Source organism: Pleurodeles waltl, chromosome 10 (assembly GCF_031143425.1).
Source record: "Pleurodeles waltl isolate 20211129_DDA chromosome 10, aPleWal1.hap1.20221129, whole genome shotgun sequence".
In the NCBI taxonomy this organism is placed as follows: domain Eukaryota; kingdom Metazoa; phylum Chordata; class Amphibia; order Caudata; family Salamandridae; genus Pleurodeles; species Pleurodeles waltl.
The window spans coordinates 790,544,219-790,561,196 of NC_090449.1; the positions used below are offsets into that span (position 1 = coordinate 790,544,219).

Genomic DNA, 16,978 nt, shown 5'->3' on the forward strand with positions numbered 1-16,978 from the left:
TTCAAGGTGAGGCTAAACAGCAACTGTCTCAGATGTTTGACTTGATGTGGACGTTTGACGATTTTGGAAACCGGCAGCACCAAAATAACCTAAGATGCCTGGGCTTTGTTGAAGGTATAGAAGGAAGCGATAGTAGGTTATTTATGGTACACTTCTTGAGGGAAGCCTTCCCGGATTTGCTCATTTGGTACTTAAAAGTGCTCACAAAGGGCAAGCTGACAAACCTAGAGCCATGCTGGTCTATTTCGGGAACTTTTTACTGCGTCAAGTAATATTTGAAAAGGCACGCCCCAACACCATGAGGAATCATGATGGGCAGACTTTTTTTGCCTGCCCGGATTTCTTTCATACCACAGTGGAGAGACTGTGGCAACTTCGACAGCTCATCAAACCCTTCCAGGAGCTGGGTGAAGAACCCTTTTTAATGAACCCTGCCCGGCTGAAAGCTAACTGTAAGGGCAAAAGCCGAATATTTTAAAAGCCTCTGGATATCTGAAACAGCTGTCTGGACCGGCTGGGAAGGCCTCCTGAGTTTCTTAGGCCTCTCTGGTTGTTTTAAAAATAACAATTGTGCCTACTAAGGCTTGGGGATAATGAGCATGGGTAAAGGGTTGAGTATGATAAAATGGGGAATGTGGTGTTGTGAGCTTGGTGTAGGCATAGGGGTGCTGGCATAAGGCTATGAGCGGTACTAGTTATATGGGGTAATTCAAGTTGGACTTCTTAGAGCAGGGGGAGCACAATAGGGGCAGCATCTGTGATCATCACTCTGAATCTGGGGCATCTGATTGCATTTAGATGGTGGTGGGTGGAGGCTAAGGGGGGTAGCCTTGGTCTGGGGAGGGATTTATATGGGCTGGGGCAGTGGGTGGTAGGTAGGGAGAGAGAGGGTGTTGGTGGCAGCACATTGGGCAAAGAGTTTAGATTACAATGATCAGAATGGAGAGTTGCAGAAGACCAGTTAAACAAGTACAGCTTCTTGGTTCAGTTTTTCAGGATTGTTTGCTGTGAAAAAAGATGGGTAAATTACGTATTGCATTGGTCAATATCTGAGGGCTGAATGACAGAAGGAAAAGGAGGAGGGTGACACATGATCTTAAGGTGTTGCAGGCTAATATTTTCTGCTTGCAAGAGGCATATATTGAAACATCTATGAAGCATGTACTTGAAACTTTGGGCTTTAAGTTAGTTGTGAATACAACACAGGGAACACAGACTTGAGAGGTTGCTATCCTTACTCAGGGTAATGCTTATTCTTTTAGGCATACGAAAGCTGATAAACTGGGCAGATAGGTGATTTATAGAGTGTCAGTGTGGGGATGGGCGATTCACATACAGGCCTGTGACCAAAGACCCTGCAGTGTTTGACTGGATTAATAACGAGCTGGCGCTCTTGCCCATCTCAATAGTACTCTGTAGGGATTTTAATTTAAATGGTCACGGGGTGGCTTGAAAAAGGGGAAGGGACATACATTGGTGGGAAACCAAAAGTTTTACGGTCTCTGTTGCATCTGATGGATAGTCATGGGCTGATAGATGTTTGGCATAGGCTAAAGGCTCCTGACCCAGGGTATACTTATTTCTCCATACCACACAAGTCTCATGCCCGGCTAGATTTCATATAGGTCTCTCACACTCTGTTACTTGGGCTCAGATTGATAAATTCCCAAGAGTTCTGTCAGATCATCGCCCATTAGTATTAGAAAAAGAGGTGGCTGGCCTGAGGTCGGCAGCGTCAGCATGGACCTCCAATCAAGCCCTCTTGTTTAATGATGATTACTTTCAGCATATGAGGAACTGGATCCCTGAGTTTCTGGAGACCAATCAGGGAAGTGCCTCAGCTGATGCCATCTGGGAGGCTTTTAAGGCCGGGGTGCGGGGTTACTCAACAAAAAAAAGAGAAACAGCGGCAGCCAGAGTTATATAAGGCTCTGGTGGAAACAGAAGCCCAGCTTCATAAAGTGTCTGCTGTAGGAGATGATATTAGTAGGGCTTTAACCCGGGTGGCTTTGGCTAAAGCGGCAATCTTGGACACCTCTAGCAAAATCGCAGCTGCAAAATGTTTTGTTTGGAAAACGGAGAGCTATGAGTATAGAAAGAGAATTGGACATCAACTAGCTGTTCCTACTAGGCAAAGAACCACTCAAGGGGAAATACAGGAGGTCCAGGACTCCAGTGGGTATTGGGTTGTTGAAGCTGATGGGATTTGAGAAGTTTTCTGGGGTTTTCATGAGAGGCTGTATAAAGAGGATAGGGAGGGAGATGAGGATTCCCTAGGGGAGAATACAAAGCACTTTTTGGCCTCCACTCCCTTCGAGACCTTGGGTGAGGAGCATCAAAAGATACTTGAAGCCCCATTTTCGTTGGAGGACTTGCAGGTCACTATGAGGGATCTTCCACCAGGAAAAACAGTGGGCGGAGACAAGATTCCGTTGGAGTTTTATAAAACGTTCTTCTCTTATTTAAAGACGGACTTGTTGACTATTTTTTCCCAGATTCAGAAGGGGTATCCACCCTCAGATCCTTGAGCTTCAGCTAATATTATTGTTTTTCCAAGGAAAGGCAAAACCCTATACAACCCAGGGTCATACAGGCCTATAACGCTTATTAATAGCAATACCAAAATATATTCTAAAATCCTAGCTACATGGCTGAGTTTAGTTATAGATAAGTTAGTGTCACCGTGGCAGCATGGATTTATTCCTGGGTGCCATGTCACTGTGCTTTTCGATGCTGCATCAGTGTCTGCGACCCCTAGGTCCTTAATTCTGTTAGACGCAGAACAGATATTTGACAGGGTTTTTCTGGGTCTTCTTTTGGAAACTCATGGGCCAATATGGTATTAGACCATGTTATATCGGAGCCCTGCAGGCTTTATACCAAAACCCTAGTGCTAGTACTCATCTGCGGGGGGCAGTCAGATGTGATTCAAATACAGAGAGGTACAAGGCAGGGGTGTACTTGCTCCACTCTGCTTTTTGCATATTGATCCCTTAATTTGGAAACTGGAGCTGTCCCCTAAGATTGTTCCTATGCAATTTCATGGCTGGGGTATCAAAGTTCTCACCTATGTGGACGACATGGATATTGTCACTCTTTGTCTGGCCAAAGCGTTAGCTCAGATAGAGGGAACAGCACAGGCCTTTGGGCAATTCTCTGGCTACTCGCTCAATCAGAGTAAGACTCAGGTTGTGAGCAATCTCTTTGTTTGACTTAGTGATAGTAGGGTGATGAAGAAGGCAGTCTATTTCAGTGTCACTATAATAGCTGAGCTATACCAGCTGGTTGAGATTAATTTAGTGCCAGTGCTGAAACAGGCAGATAAAGATTTGTTCAGGTTGGACAACCTACATTTATTATGGGGCGGTGTAACATCATTAAGATTATTTTTTTACCTAAAATACTTTATTTTTTTTGGGCCATCCCTCTCGAATTTAAGAATGACTGGCTGAAGGCTAGGAATAGGGTAGTCACAGGGTGTATCTGAGCTTACTCCAAGCCTAGACGGGGACTCAAGTATTTATCTCTAGCCAGGGAGAGAGAGGGTTGGGCCATACCAGACTTTAAATTGTATTATTGGGCTGCCGGTCTCCTATAAAAGGGTGCTCTTTTTAGGGACTCGGTACAACAGACCTGCATACCTTCCATTCATGAGGTTCTTTTAGGGAAAGTTGCTATAGATAGTCTATTGCAGCAGGTTGAACCCAGTTATTTTAAAAACTCTGGTTCAAGATGGGTAACAGGGCCCCCAAAGTTTGAGCTCTGATTCGTAAAAACTGGGGCGTTATCACCATTTTATATAGATACAGAGCAACCCACTCCTACTAGAGATTTTCAGGGGCTACCCTGTTTTAGATTCGATGGCCTGTGGAATTGAGAGGCTGGGGGATTTATTTCCACATCATGGAATAGTTTCTTTTGAAAAGCTGCAAGATATGTTTGGGATTCCCCAAAGGGACTTTTTTAAGTACTTGCAATTTAGGGTTTTTTTAGTCGAAAAGGGCGAGGGGTGCGTTGCTCGCGGCTTTCAGTAGTCTGAGTTGTTAGTCCATCTGGTCAGGAGGGAGTCATGCTCTATTAGCTAACTAGGTACGGATTTAAGGGCCAGATGTAGCAAACTTTTGCGAGTCGCAAATGGCCCGAATCGCAATTTGCGACTCCGCAAAATCGGAAATGGGATGCAAAAATCCCATTTCTGACTCGCAAAATGCGACGCAAGCCTTTACCGACTTGCAAAATTTGCGACCCACAAATAGGAAGTCGCAATTTGCGAGTCGCAAACCATATGCAATAGCAAGTCGCAAATTGCGACTAGTCGCAAAAAGCCCATTTTGCACTTACAATTTACCACTAACTCAGAGCAGGTGGTAACCATTACCAAAGTATAAAAGGAGACCCAGAAGGCATCTGGGTTACTCAAGATGGCGGAGATATACCTGATAGCAGTGAGGAGGAGAGCCCACGCCGCCCAGCAGAGGAGGAGGAGGAACCAGAGACAGGAGAAGATATACAGAACAAGGCAGACACTCTTCCAGCAAACTGAGGAGGAAATATATGATAAATATAGACTTAGCAGCACAGCTATACTAGATCTAATAGAATTACTCAAACCACAGCTAGAACGCCAGACTGTGCGCGGCTGCACCATCCCTACGCATGTGCAAGTGCTATGCTCACTGCACCTATCAGGGGGTCATTGCTGTGGCAGGTGGGGTATCCCAAAGTGCACTCTCACGGTTCTTTAGGGCATTCCTAGACGCCTTACTCACACACATGTCCCGATACATATACCTACCCAGGAATGAGGCAGAAATCAACAGCACCAAGTTGGAATTTTACAGGATTGCCAACTTCCCCCATGTCATAGGGTGTGTAGATGGGACACATATACAAATATGCCCTTCTGCAAACCTGGAATATCTGTTCCGCAATAGGAAGTGTACCCACTCACTCAACATACAGGTGGTATGTGACGCCCATTATGTCATCACTAACATGGTTGCCAAATTTCCAGGGAGTACTCATGACTCCTACATTTGTAGGCACAGAGGGATACACCAACGCCTGGAACGTGGGGAGTTTGGAGACGGATACCTCCTAGGTAGAGCTGAATACACTTTGAAGACATGCACACAGGTCAATGTGCAAACCACCCATGCCTTGCTAACATTGTACATTTTGTGCCAAACAGGTGACAGTGCATATGCACTACGTCCATGGATACTAACTCCGTACTTAACACCAAGCAATGATTCCGAGAGGCGATACAACAGTGCACATACGAGGACCAGGAACATAATCGAACGTACCTTTGGACTGCTGAAAGCAAGGTTCAGATACCTCCACCGAAGTGGAGGTGCCCTCCAGTATACCCCAATAACAGCTTTCAAAATAGTTGTTGCATGCGCTATCCTGCACAACATTGTCACCAGACGTGGGCTACCTCTCACCCCTGAAGACCCAGATTCTGAGGATCAAGAGCTACCACATCGCCATCATGGGGATAGGAGCATCGCAAATCAAGGCAGACTGAGACTGGAACACATTGCAAACCAATACTTTGGAAGATATGTGCTCACTTTTACCATACTCACCAATGTCACACACAAAGAGTCCAGGTGTTAAGTGGAAAGAACAAGTGATTTAATAAATGCAAATAACAAAACTATGTACAATAGGAACAGTTCAGGGGCTTCAATAGTCCACCTGGCATGGGACACATTGGCGTCATGTGCCCCAACCCCAGGACTGTGTGGAGCTCAAACCCTACGGCGGGCTCGGCCAGCCTGGCTGGTACTAGGGGGGTCAGCAGTGCCCTGCCTTGTGCTTCCACTGCGAAGTACCCTGGTGTCACCGGCAGAGACACTGCTGACAGTGGAGCCCTCCTCACTGTCCTGTGGCGTGTCACCTGTGCCCCTGGCCACCTGCCGTGCCTCCATGAGGTCCATAGCATGGCTGAGACGGCCCAGTCCCCGTGCCACGTCACCAGCAAAGTGCCCCATGTCCACCTGGAGGCTGACTGTGCGCCTAGACAGACCTGTTGTGTTCACAGCCAGCCTTACTATTGAGGAGGACATCCTGTCCAGGCGGTGCAGCAGCTGGCGGTCCCTGCGCTGTGCACTCTCAGTCTGCGTTAGCAGTCCTGCCACTAGTTGGCGCATGGAGAGTGCAAGGTCACCCATGTTGGTACTGATCACCTGCAACTCCGAATGTACCAGCTGCATACTGTTGCCATGATTGCGTTCAAAGCGCCGCAATGCCCCACTAATCCTCCTCAATTCTTGTGTTTGCAGGCGCTGACCCCGTAGAAGTGCGGCCTCGGTTGGTGATGTGGAGGCATGCCCTGACTCTGCCTGCCGCTCTGATGTTGATGTTCCACGTCGCATGCGAAGCGGTGGAGGCCCTGTGTTGTCTCCCGTGGCACTCTGGCTCGTACCTGGTGCAGGCTCACACACCACTACTGCAAAAGATGTTTCCTGAGGGGACATGGTGTCGGTGGTGCAGGTAGCAGTGGTGGCTGGTCCTGTTCCCTCATGTGCCTGCTGGCTGACCAGTGGCCCCTGGCTGCTTGGGCTGGTGGGGGTGTCTTGTGGGAGACCTGTGGGACATAGGGAACACACTGTCAGTATCTACTATCTGTTATCAACTTCCTAATAAACTATTGCCTATGAACTGCCTACTTGACTACATTGCCCATAATGCATCATTTTGGTGTTTGTTACTCTGAAATGGAGCTATTTTGGTTGTGCATGCTCCTTTGTACAAGGTGGGTGGGGGTATGGCATTAATGAGGGTACATGCATGTCACATGGTACTCACCGGTTGATGGTCCTGCCTCAGAGGTGTCCAGATCTCCCATCCCGCTTACAGCCTCAGGCTCTAGGGTCTCTTCTACCCTTTCCTCCAGGGGTGTGGGTGGTGGTACTGTCGATGGTCCCCCTCCTGTGCCTCTCATCTCCCGAAGCCGCTCTGCCACCCTCTCCTTGGTCCGGGAGCGCAGGTGTACCACCTTTTTTTAAATTCTTCCACACTCCGGTGGCTGACCCCCAGGGAGTTGACTTTGTCCTGGATCTCCTGCCAGAGTCTTCTCTTCTCTGTCTCTGTCACGGTGAGGGCTGACCTGCCAAACAACTGGTCATGGTGCTGACAGCACTCCTCTGTCAGCACCTCCAATTCTTTTTCAGCAAACTTAAGTTTCCTCTTCCTTGGGTTTTCAGCCATGGTTGCAGGAGCTCTGTTTGTTTGCTGTGCTGAAGTAGAAATGGGTGTGGTCCTCCCTCCTCCCAGGTGTATTTGTCAACTTCCTGGCTGTGATGTCATCATCATGTGCCAGGAAGTGTTTTCCAGAGTGTTCTGCAGCACCTGCATTCAATTTTCAGCACAGTCGCAGTTTGCAACACCCACTCGCAAATTGCGTGTCCGTTTTTTGCACAGTCGCAAAAAGCGACCTCGCAAACAGCGGACTCGCTATCTGCGGTGCGACTCCGTGTGCGAGTCGCAAAGTGTCCTCGCATTTTCTACCTGCATTGCAGTTAGCGAGTCGGAAATTGCGAGTCGCAAAGAATCGCAATTTGCGAGTCGCTAATTTTTCCCTACCTACATCTGGCCCCTAAAAATGTCCTCACCTTGGATAACCTGGGCAAACACACTAAAAAATGGCATGATGAGTTGGGGGCGATGGAGCGGTCTTTTCTGGAGTCATTAGAACTACCTTAATATCTGCCAATCTTCAGGTACAGCATTTTTAAACTATCTTCAATCTGCATTACACCCTTCGGAAAATAGCAGCTGGGGCAGGACAGTAGGCATCTCCTGTCCCCGGTGCCAGCATTTAAAGGCCAACTCTTTACATATGTTTGGTAGCTGCCTTGGCCCTAAACCATTATCGGGAGAGTTTTTATAGTTTTTTCATGCATGTCGTAGTCTTAATGTTGACCTGACCTCTCAACTTATTTTGTTTGGAATATGCAATGATAGGGTTCCATTTGCAGCTCAATGATTTGTATTTATTGCCATGACAGTGGCACGCCTGTATATAACGTCATGCTGGCTCAATAAGGACCCCCCTACCTGTCAGCAGTGGCTTGCCCGATTGCTGGCTAATTTTAATCTAGAAAGGGCCATTTATGAGAGAAGAGGCCACAGAGCTCTTAAGAAAGGCAAAGCAATTTTGGGACCGTTTTGGGAGTGGCAGAGGATCCTCTCATCTTGACTTCCCTTTGTGGAATCCATGGGTGGGCAATAACGGAATAGCAGGAGCGGGTCAACTCGCTAAAATGACTTAGAAAGGGGCACGGAAGCCGCAGGCCTAAAACTTGGCAATGGAGGCTTCAGCCTCTTCTGTATATATATCTGGCAGTGCTTGGCCTCTGTATAGTTGCAGATTTGTATACATGGCAATATATTGTTGTACTGTCATTGCTGTAAGAGCCTCTGCATTATAGGTATATTGTGTTTAGAAGATATATTATTGACAGATGAACCTTTGTGGAGCTATCAATGTGCTGCTTTTATATTGTAAAATCAAAATAAAATAAAAATAAAAATTAAATTAATTTTAAAAAGTAAAATTATTATAGCTAAAAAGGACCTAAAACAGTTGTAACTTTACTCCAGTACAGCCTTGGAGTAAATTCAGCACCAAACATAGCCGCGTACAGGTACAGCAACACACTTCCACTGAAAGCAGGGCAGCTGATGCCAGAGTTAATCTGATCAACCTAAAAAATAGTTTTCAGGAGTACTACAGGGACAGGCTTTGGCTCCGTCCACATACTGATAGATAGTAGTACTTTCTATTCGAGCAGAAGTTATGTGCTTCCACAGAAGAAGTGCTTCCTCTCCAAGAGCTATAATTAAGTGTAATCATTTGTTTATCTAGTTGCCTGAGCCAATACTCTATATCAAGACCAGCTTTAGTGTTACAACAGAGCTTGACCTTTATGCCAAACGCATGCCACTGCAATAACATAGGTATCCTAGAGAATTAGATAATTATGTCATTTGTTTTTCTCTGGCTACAGTGCACTAGGGAGGAGGGCAGTCAGGAAGAATGTGTTGCTGTACTGCAGTACCAGCCATCTCCCTCCTGCCCTTTCCATGATCAATTTCAGAGACACTTTAACTTGACACTCCTTGAAACAATGGTGTTTTTTCCAATTCTAATTCCGAATTTTAAGGTTGTTGAGCTAGAGAGACGTTTTAAAACTCCTCTGTTACCAAATGTTAATTTGCTTTTAATTTTAAATTATTGTTAACACATTAAATTACAAATATTGTATTTAGTTTACCTCAAATGTAATGCTTTATATATTAAATAAAATTAATGTACTTATGCAATGTACTTCAATGTATCATTTTAAAATACCATTCTGTAAATCCTTAAAAAAAAAACTCAATGCCCCTGAATGTTAGCCTTCCCTGAATCCTAAAACCCCCTTGCCACCCATAAACGCTACCCAACCTTGTACCCTGAACATCTCAACTACCCCTTATCACTATCTTCATAGACCTCTAAAATCCCCTTACTACTCCTTAACGTTATGCATCCTTAAACCCTAAAAACTCATACTACCTCTTAACAGTAACTTTGTTGAACCGTAAAAAACCCTTTCTACCACTCAACACTACTCCTCCCTGATCACTAAAAGCTTTTCTAACCATTTAATACTACTCATCCCAGAACCCTAAAAACTCTTACCATTACTTGCTGCTACCCATCCCTGAACCCTAAAAATCATATGCCTTAATGCTACCCTTTCCAGAACCAAACAAACACTGCTACCCCTTAACACCACCCTTCCCTTTGCCCTACGAATCCCTTACAGCCCCTTGCAATATCTTACCACTACCCTACCTTAGCTCTAAAAACTCCCTATTACCCCTTAATACTAAAACACCCTTACTAACAAATAATGCTATCCATCCTTGAACCCTAAAAACCCTAAGTTCTTCTTAAATTTTCCCCTTTCTTGAACCCTTAAAAACTCATTACTACCCTTTAATAGTACCCATCCCTAAACTTTAAAAATCCTTAGTAGCTCTTATCGTAATCCTTTCCTGAATCCTAAAACCCCTTACCGCTACCCTTCCCTGAAGCCTACAAGCTTCTACTACCCCTTAACGAGGTGATCCCTAAACACCCTTTTTATCCCTGAATACCACCCGTTCCTGAACCCTAAAAAGTACTTGCAACAGCTTAACACTACCCTTCCCTGTTCCCTAAAACCTCACTTACCCCTTAATGCTACCTTTCCATGAAACCTACAAAGTCTTTACTATTCCTTAATGATACTCATCCCTTGACCCTAAGACCCTAACTATCCCTTGCCTCTACCCTTTCTTGAACCCTAAAAACCCATGACTACATCTTAGTGTTACCCATCCCTGAATCTTAAAAACCTTTACTATACCTTAAGCTGTTCTTCCATGAACCCTAAAAGCCCCTTACTACCTCTTAGTGCTCACTCAGGGACTCTGCCTGAAAGCAGAGGGAGTCTAAAGATGAAATACTGTGACCACCTGGGAATCAAATTGGTGATTCTCCCAGTAATTCCTCAAATATAAGGTGACCCTCACTATCCCACTTGTGATCCTTTTATTTTTATAGCCACCTCCTTCCCCGCAGTTATCAACGTTACCGGGTTTGATAACTCTGGAAAGGAGTTACGAGTCAATATCATTAGTGAGATCAAGCAAAACTGAAAAGTTTATCGTTTTAAAGAGTTAGAGGAATGTTACAGGACATCAATGCAAGCACTTACATTTGGGAAAAATAAGCACCACCCTACCAATGAAATCCTTGACAGAATGTGAGATGTTTTGCTATTATACACCGATTCAGTAAAACCATTACCACAACCATGTACATTACCACAAATTTACGATGAATGTGCAATTAGTGTTTCTGTCTCCTTTTCCACAATTATTGGGGTAAAATTAGCACCAGCTTTTTGCTTGTGCTCTTGTACTAATAGGCATGGAATGCAGTACTTTTCTCTTAATGCAAAAAATAGCTTTAAATGCACTGAAAAACACCTTGCACGCATTGCACGTTTTTTTACAGCTTCCCACATATTCTAAATGGACCTCAAAATAGTATGTCCATTAATGGCAAAATACACCAAATACTAGTGCACGACTATTCTAAATTTCCCTTTAAAATGACCTAGCTAGGTATGCTAAACATCCCTTTATAGGTCTAGCTTGACATTGCTGCTATCTGATGGCATATTTTATCAATTAGCTTCATTGGGCCCTGGGGCCCACATCCCCCAGGGCCTTTTAAAAAAAACTAAAAGAAATCCAAAGTCATGTAGTCCATCGCTATACCAAACTTTTAAAACAGTTTTATATTTGTATCTAAGTAGCTCACACTGGTTTGAACAGTTATGGAGTTTTAACTATGTTTTAATTACAGGTGGGGTGTGCAATTTTAAAAGTATGGTATAAGGATGGACTACATGAATTTAGATTAACCTGTTCTCCTGATATTGTCCTTGAACAACAAAAGAGCTACTGTATCCTTTAACAAAGCCCACAAGTCTTTCTAGTACCAGCAAGGCGATATGTAACAGTATGTTTCAGGGAACTAAGGGCCAGATGTAGCAATTTCCCATTTTGCGATTCGGAAATTGCAAGTCGGTGCAACCCGCAATTTCCGAATCGCAAAATCAGATGCAGAACGGTGTCTCAGACACCATCTGCGAATCGCAATGGTGTCGCAAAGACCCACCTCATTAATATTAATGAGGTGGGTCGCATTTTGTGACCCCATTGTGATTCCCTGCACTCACAGGGATGGTGGCCTGCTGGAGACAGCAGACCTCCATGTCTGTGACTGCTTTTTAAATAAAGCTGTGTTTTTCTTTTTTTTGTATTGCAGCCCGTTTTCCTTAAAGGAAAACGAGTTGCAATACAAAAAAATAACGAAACCATTTGGTTTTGTTTTTTCAGAGTAGGCAGTGGTCCATTGGACCACAGCCTGCTCTGAAAAAACATTTCTGGCAACATTCACAAAGGGGAAGGGGTCCCTTGGGGACCCCTTCCCTTTTGCGAATGGGTTACCACCAGTGTGACACTGGTGGTAACTGCGAATTGCTTTGCGACCGCGTTCGCGGTCACAAAGCAATTTAGCATTGCAGTGCGAGTCGCAAATAGGAAGGGGACACCCCTTCCTATTTGCGAGTCACATTCCCATTTTGCAAGACGGTATCGACTCGCAAAATAGGAATGAGCATCGCGATGCGCGTTTTACATGGCGCAAACTGCGATTTTCGCAGTTTGCACCATGCAAAACGCTACCTACATCTGGCCCTAACAGTAGTATTGAGGACTGCGGCAAGGAATGGTCATCCTTTTACCCACTGGGGTGGTTATAATGTTGCATGAAAGTAAAAAAGTTTAAAAATTACCAATTAATATTATTGGTGGATGAATTAATTTAAAGACATATGTAACAAGTATATGTGCAGCAGTAAAAGTAATGAATTATGTTGCAACAATAACGTTAAGATGTAAAGGCCTGAACATCGGTTGTGTAAGAGAAGTAAGATGATTAGCCGATTAGTAACATGTTTTAAGATGGCCGACCTTCTGTCTATTTCTAACAATGAAGACTGTCATGATAGTCTGCTATTTATGTTTAATGTTTTACAAAGGCACAGGGATTTAAATATGGTGTAATGAGTGTATTTTGGTTACCCGTGATCAAGGAAACTGAGCTTTCCAAAACGCGTTGGGTTTTTATGTTGCCACCATAATAAAAGTTTTTTGCTTCACAAGACGTTTGTGGCCTGGGCTGTTTTTTCTTTTCAGAAACCCGTGATACGGTGTCGTTGTCAAGGGTAACACTTGGACTGAGGTAAGGACGTCGTAGACGACTCCGGAATTGCAATATAAGTTTATTTGCAAAGTACGCGTTCACCGAAGCCATAATATCGTACCAAAAACATCATCGACCAAAGCATTGCGAAAGTTAGTATAGCTTAGTACTACACCCCATTCAGCTTGTATGTACTTGTCACGCCTAAAGTCAGATTATGCAATTTGTTGTCAGAGAGCATTAGTTTGTAGAATGCTTTGATCTCAGGAAAATAATTTGAACATTTCACATGCTTTTTCAGCAGTTGAGTGATTTCAGTACTACCAGCTACTTTACATTTTTCAACAAAAATCATTGCAGTTTGCAAGAAGAGAATTGCGTCTCACCAGAGATCTTAGAGCTGAGACTGAACTCCTGATCATGGCTTTGTAAAGAAGTTGTACACATTCCCGGGTGCCTTAGTTGGCAAAGTGGTGATAAAATTCTATATGGGCATCACAGGTGCCAGCAGATTTGCCTCTATGTAGGTTTCAAATTGCCACTCTGATTTCGTCTGTGAGTAAGAGAGCATTCAGTTTTTCAAGCCCTTCTGGGATGATCAACATACCCTAAAATATTCTATACTGCTATCTGACAAACAATAGGTGGCTTACGTACAGATTTTGATTCAGGTTTCAGAACAACCTTTTATTCATCAGAGAGCCAGAGACCAACATTGGCCCCAGTTACATATTGTTAGATTGTTCTCATTACAGTGAGTAGGTCAGTAAGTTTGAAGGTCTCTCCTTGCTGTCAAAAAATGACTACCAGCTTTAGGTACAATATTTTTTGGCTGTCCATGAGATGCTATCTTTAAACCAGTCCTCAGATCTATCAAGTCTTCACACGGTTCTAATTCATAAATTTTCTCTTTGGGATGTCATAAGGTGTGTGTTGAATAAGAAGGAGGTGCATTTCTGTGACAGCATCCTTTGGAATCATTCCAACAGGATCGAACAAAAACCTCATTACCAAAGATAGGTTACCAGTATTATTCATCTACTGATTTAAGATCTCTTTGAAATCAGGATATTTGAGCCTGGTGATATTTAGACTCATTTTGAATTATCAAAGAGAGGGGACATTTGAGACACTTACATCTAGCAACACTAGAACAGGATCAGGTAGGGTGCTATGTAAGATCTTGGTATGAAGTTCACTTCATGCAATCAGTGTCCTTCAACATTGCAATAATCCTCATTTACGGTGGTCCAGGCACGGTGACACGCAACTCACTGAATTAATTTCCCTACTTATAAGATTTAATGCCATTCATTACGTAATAAGGCAATGGAGATTGGTGAAGGAGTGCCTGCTTCCCCACTGAGCAATGCAGAGTACTGAAAATACACAAATACATGAGGATTATTGCAATGTTGAAAGACACACTGAGTGAAGGGATCTTCTTACCGGTTCAACATCCTGAGGAGAACCCTTGGAAAGAGGAGAGGGCTGAAACGTGTTGACAGCTTTTTTTCGCCAGGGAGTGCATATTAAAGAAAAAGACTGGCATATGGGGAATGTGTATATGGAACTTTAAATAACCCACATCCCTGTAACCAGCAAGTTGTGACATGAACTACACAAGCATCCTCTGGTGTTTAGCTCAATATGTTAAGAGTCACGCATCAATTCATGAACTGTAGAAGCCCCTGTTTCAGCAAGAAAGTCATGAACTGTTACAATGCTACATCAGATTATGTGTAGCTGTGTAATGTTGACAACTATTTTCTTATTAATGTATGGGTTTATTCAACGTATTTGTTATGTTTTTGATGTTATATGTGGGTTGTCAGTAATTTCAGTTGTAATTACATTATCCCCTTGTTTTGTGTGTGTTTCCACGGTATATGAATGGGTTGTACAAAACATCCCTCTGCGAAATAGCACTTTTTTCTAACTTTACGCCATGCTGCAGAGCAGCTGCACTGTTCTGCAACATAGTTAAAGGACATTAGAAAAGCCAATAGCTCTTCCACAGTTGAGACATGTTGGCTTTGCCATAAATACAATTTAAAAGGATGTTCCTCGTCCATGCAGGTGCCTGTTGATGATGCTTGTTTCTGGAAATGCGGAATCTCTCTAGGTACAATAAGTTACGCTGTCACAGGAATTTCCGGGCTTCTCATCTGAAGTCGAACTTGTGACAGATGTGGGTGTATGGAAAAGATGAATCATAGCCAAAAAACCTAGGGTGAGAGTGGGCATTAATGTCACTGAGGGCCCCGAATAATAGATTACATTCCTTTCTACACTGCACATAACCCTAGAAACTCTTAGAAACCGTAATACCCTCAATGACTGAATCTGTACCTTAATATTAGAAGCTCCTTCACATGGTCTCTCGTTTGCCTTGTTTCGTCTTGGTGGCGTAGGGGTGTGAAGAGGCAGGATCTCTTTTGCACTCCGCCTCTCTCACTCTTTCAGTCCCTCCGCTCTCCCTTCATCTGTGTATTTTTATTGTCCTTCGACCTGCCTCTCTTATCCTCTCTTTCTCTAGCCTCTTTCCAGTCCTCTCTCTCTCTCTCTCTCTCTCTCTCTCTAACTCTGTACCTATCACCTCGGTGTTTTTCTGGTTCCCTTCCTATCACTCTTTCACTTTACTTTCCCCATCGCCCTCTTTCACTATCTGTCGCTTTTTGAACTTGCATCTCCTGCCCACTTACTCTCTCTCGCTCTCTCTCCTTTAAATATGAAATAAATTCCTTATTGTGCCTGCCCCTTTCCTTAGCTTACATTACCGCGCCCCTTTAAAATGTATTAGAAGCACTTCCTCTGACATACAATACAATAAGTGCTAAGAAGGGTATGTTTTCCTCCACTGGACTCGTTTAGTTGCAAGACAGCAAGTCTGGGGTTTTTAAATCAATTCCACTGAAATGCGCACACATACAAAATCTAAGAGACACACAGTCATCGGGGAGCAATTATAAAGCTGGAAATGGTCAGAAAATGGCAAAATCCATTCCATTATTGTATGTAAAGAACAAATACATACAATTGTATTTAGTGCAGAACATTAGCAGGAGGAAGAGATGAAAAGAAACTTCAAACAGAGACTATACATTTCTTTGAAATGCTTCAATGTTCTCTGCTAGTGGGGCAATGAATGCATGCAGGGTTGTGGGTAAAGTTTAGAGAAAACGACCACAGCACTTTAAGACGTAGTGATCAGATTTTTTTAAAGGGACACCGATTAACCAGTATATGTCCACATTAAATTATCATGTCAAATTGGTGCACAGAAGAGGAGCATAGAACAACTTTGGAACATACTGCAGTCCCAGCTCCAAAGTACGACGCACAATAGCACTGCATCAAGTAATACGACTCACTCCAGATGAAGCCGGGGGTGGCCACCTTCAGAACGGTGTATTTTTTATAGCTAGGGCAAAAATGTGCATTTTACAGCACACAGGATTTGTAATCAGGTGGAATTCATTACAATTTCATGGGGTGTGGCAAGGTGGTCAGGAGCAATATTTCCTAAACCACCCCATTATGCATGTCAACCTTAGTACATTGTTTGCTGCTCTGACAATGATACAGCGATGGGTGGACAGAAGGTCCTATCCTGGAAAGTGGCTTGGTTACAAACAAGTTGGTTGATATTGACTGAGGCCCTCATTACGAGTCTGTCAATCCTAGGACCGCCAGACTCGCAGTGGCGGTCAGACCGCTGCCAATGAGGCGGTCTGGCCTCCACATTATGACTGTGGTGAACAAGCCACGGTCGGACTGCCGGCACCACCACTTTGTCGTCAGCTGCAGCACCACCACTTTGTCGTCAGCTGATGGCCTGGTGGTGCCAGCGGTCCTAATCCGCCAGGGCAGCGCTGCAACGAGTGCTGCCCTGGGGATTACGTGTCCCCTCTCTACTGGCTTTTACATGGCGGTTGCACCGCTATTTAAAAGGTGGCGGAGACAGGGTACCGGGGGCCCCTGCACTGCCCATGCACTAGTCATGGGCAGTACAGGGACCCCTATGGACAGCCCCGTCGTGCTTTTCACTGTCTGCTTAGCAGTCAGTGAAAAGCGTGATGGGTACTATTGCACCCTACGCACTGCAACATTTCTGTCGGCTCAATTACGAGCCAGCGTCAATGTTGTGGGCTG

At 44.2% G+C, this 16,978-nt stretch overlaps 1 protein-coding gene and 1 long non-coding RNA gene across 8 annotated transcripts in view; one reads left to right on the plus strand and one right to left on the minus strand.

The window, feature by feature from the left end:
- Positions 1-16,978, minus strand: part of SKAP2 (src kinase associated phosphoprotein 2) — a 433,571-nt gene that overhangs the window by 98,049 nt on the left and 318,544 nt on the right. The gene's annotated exons all lie outside the window — the stretch shown is intronic.
- Positions 1-16,978, plus strand: part of LOC138261877 (uncharacterized) — a 374,610-nt gene that overhangs the window by 81,160 nt on the left and 276,472 nt on the right. Inside the window, exon 3 of one of the 5 annotated variants that reach the window (XR_011199168.1) lies at positions 6,294-6,671. The exons of the other annotated variants lie outside the window; for them this stretch is intronic. This is a non-coding gene — a long non-coding RNA (uncharacterized lncRNA). Of the gene's footprint in view, positions 1-6,293; positions 6,672-16,978 lie in introns of those variants that run through there. 5 annotated transcript variants of the gene reach the window in all.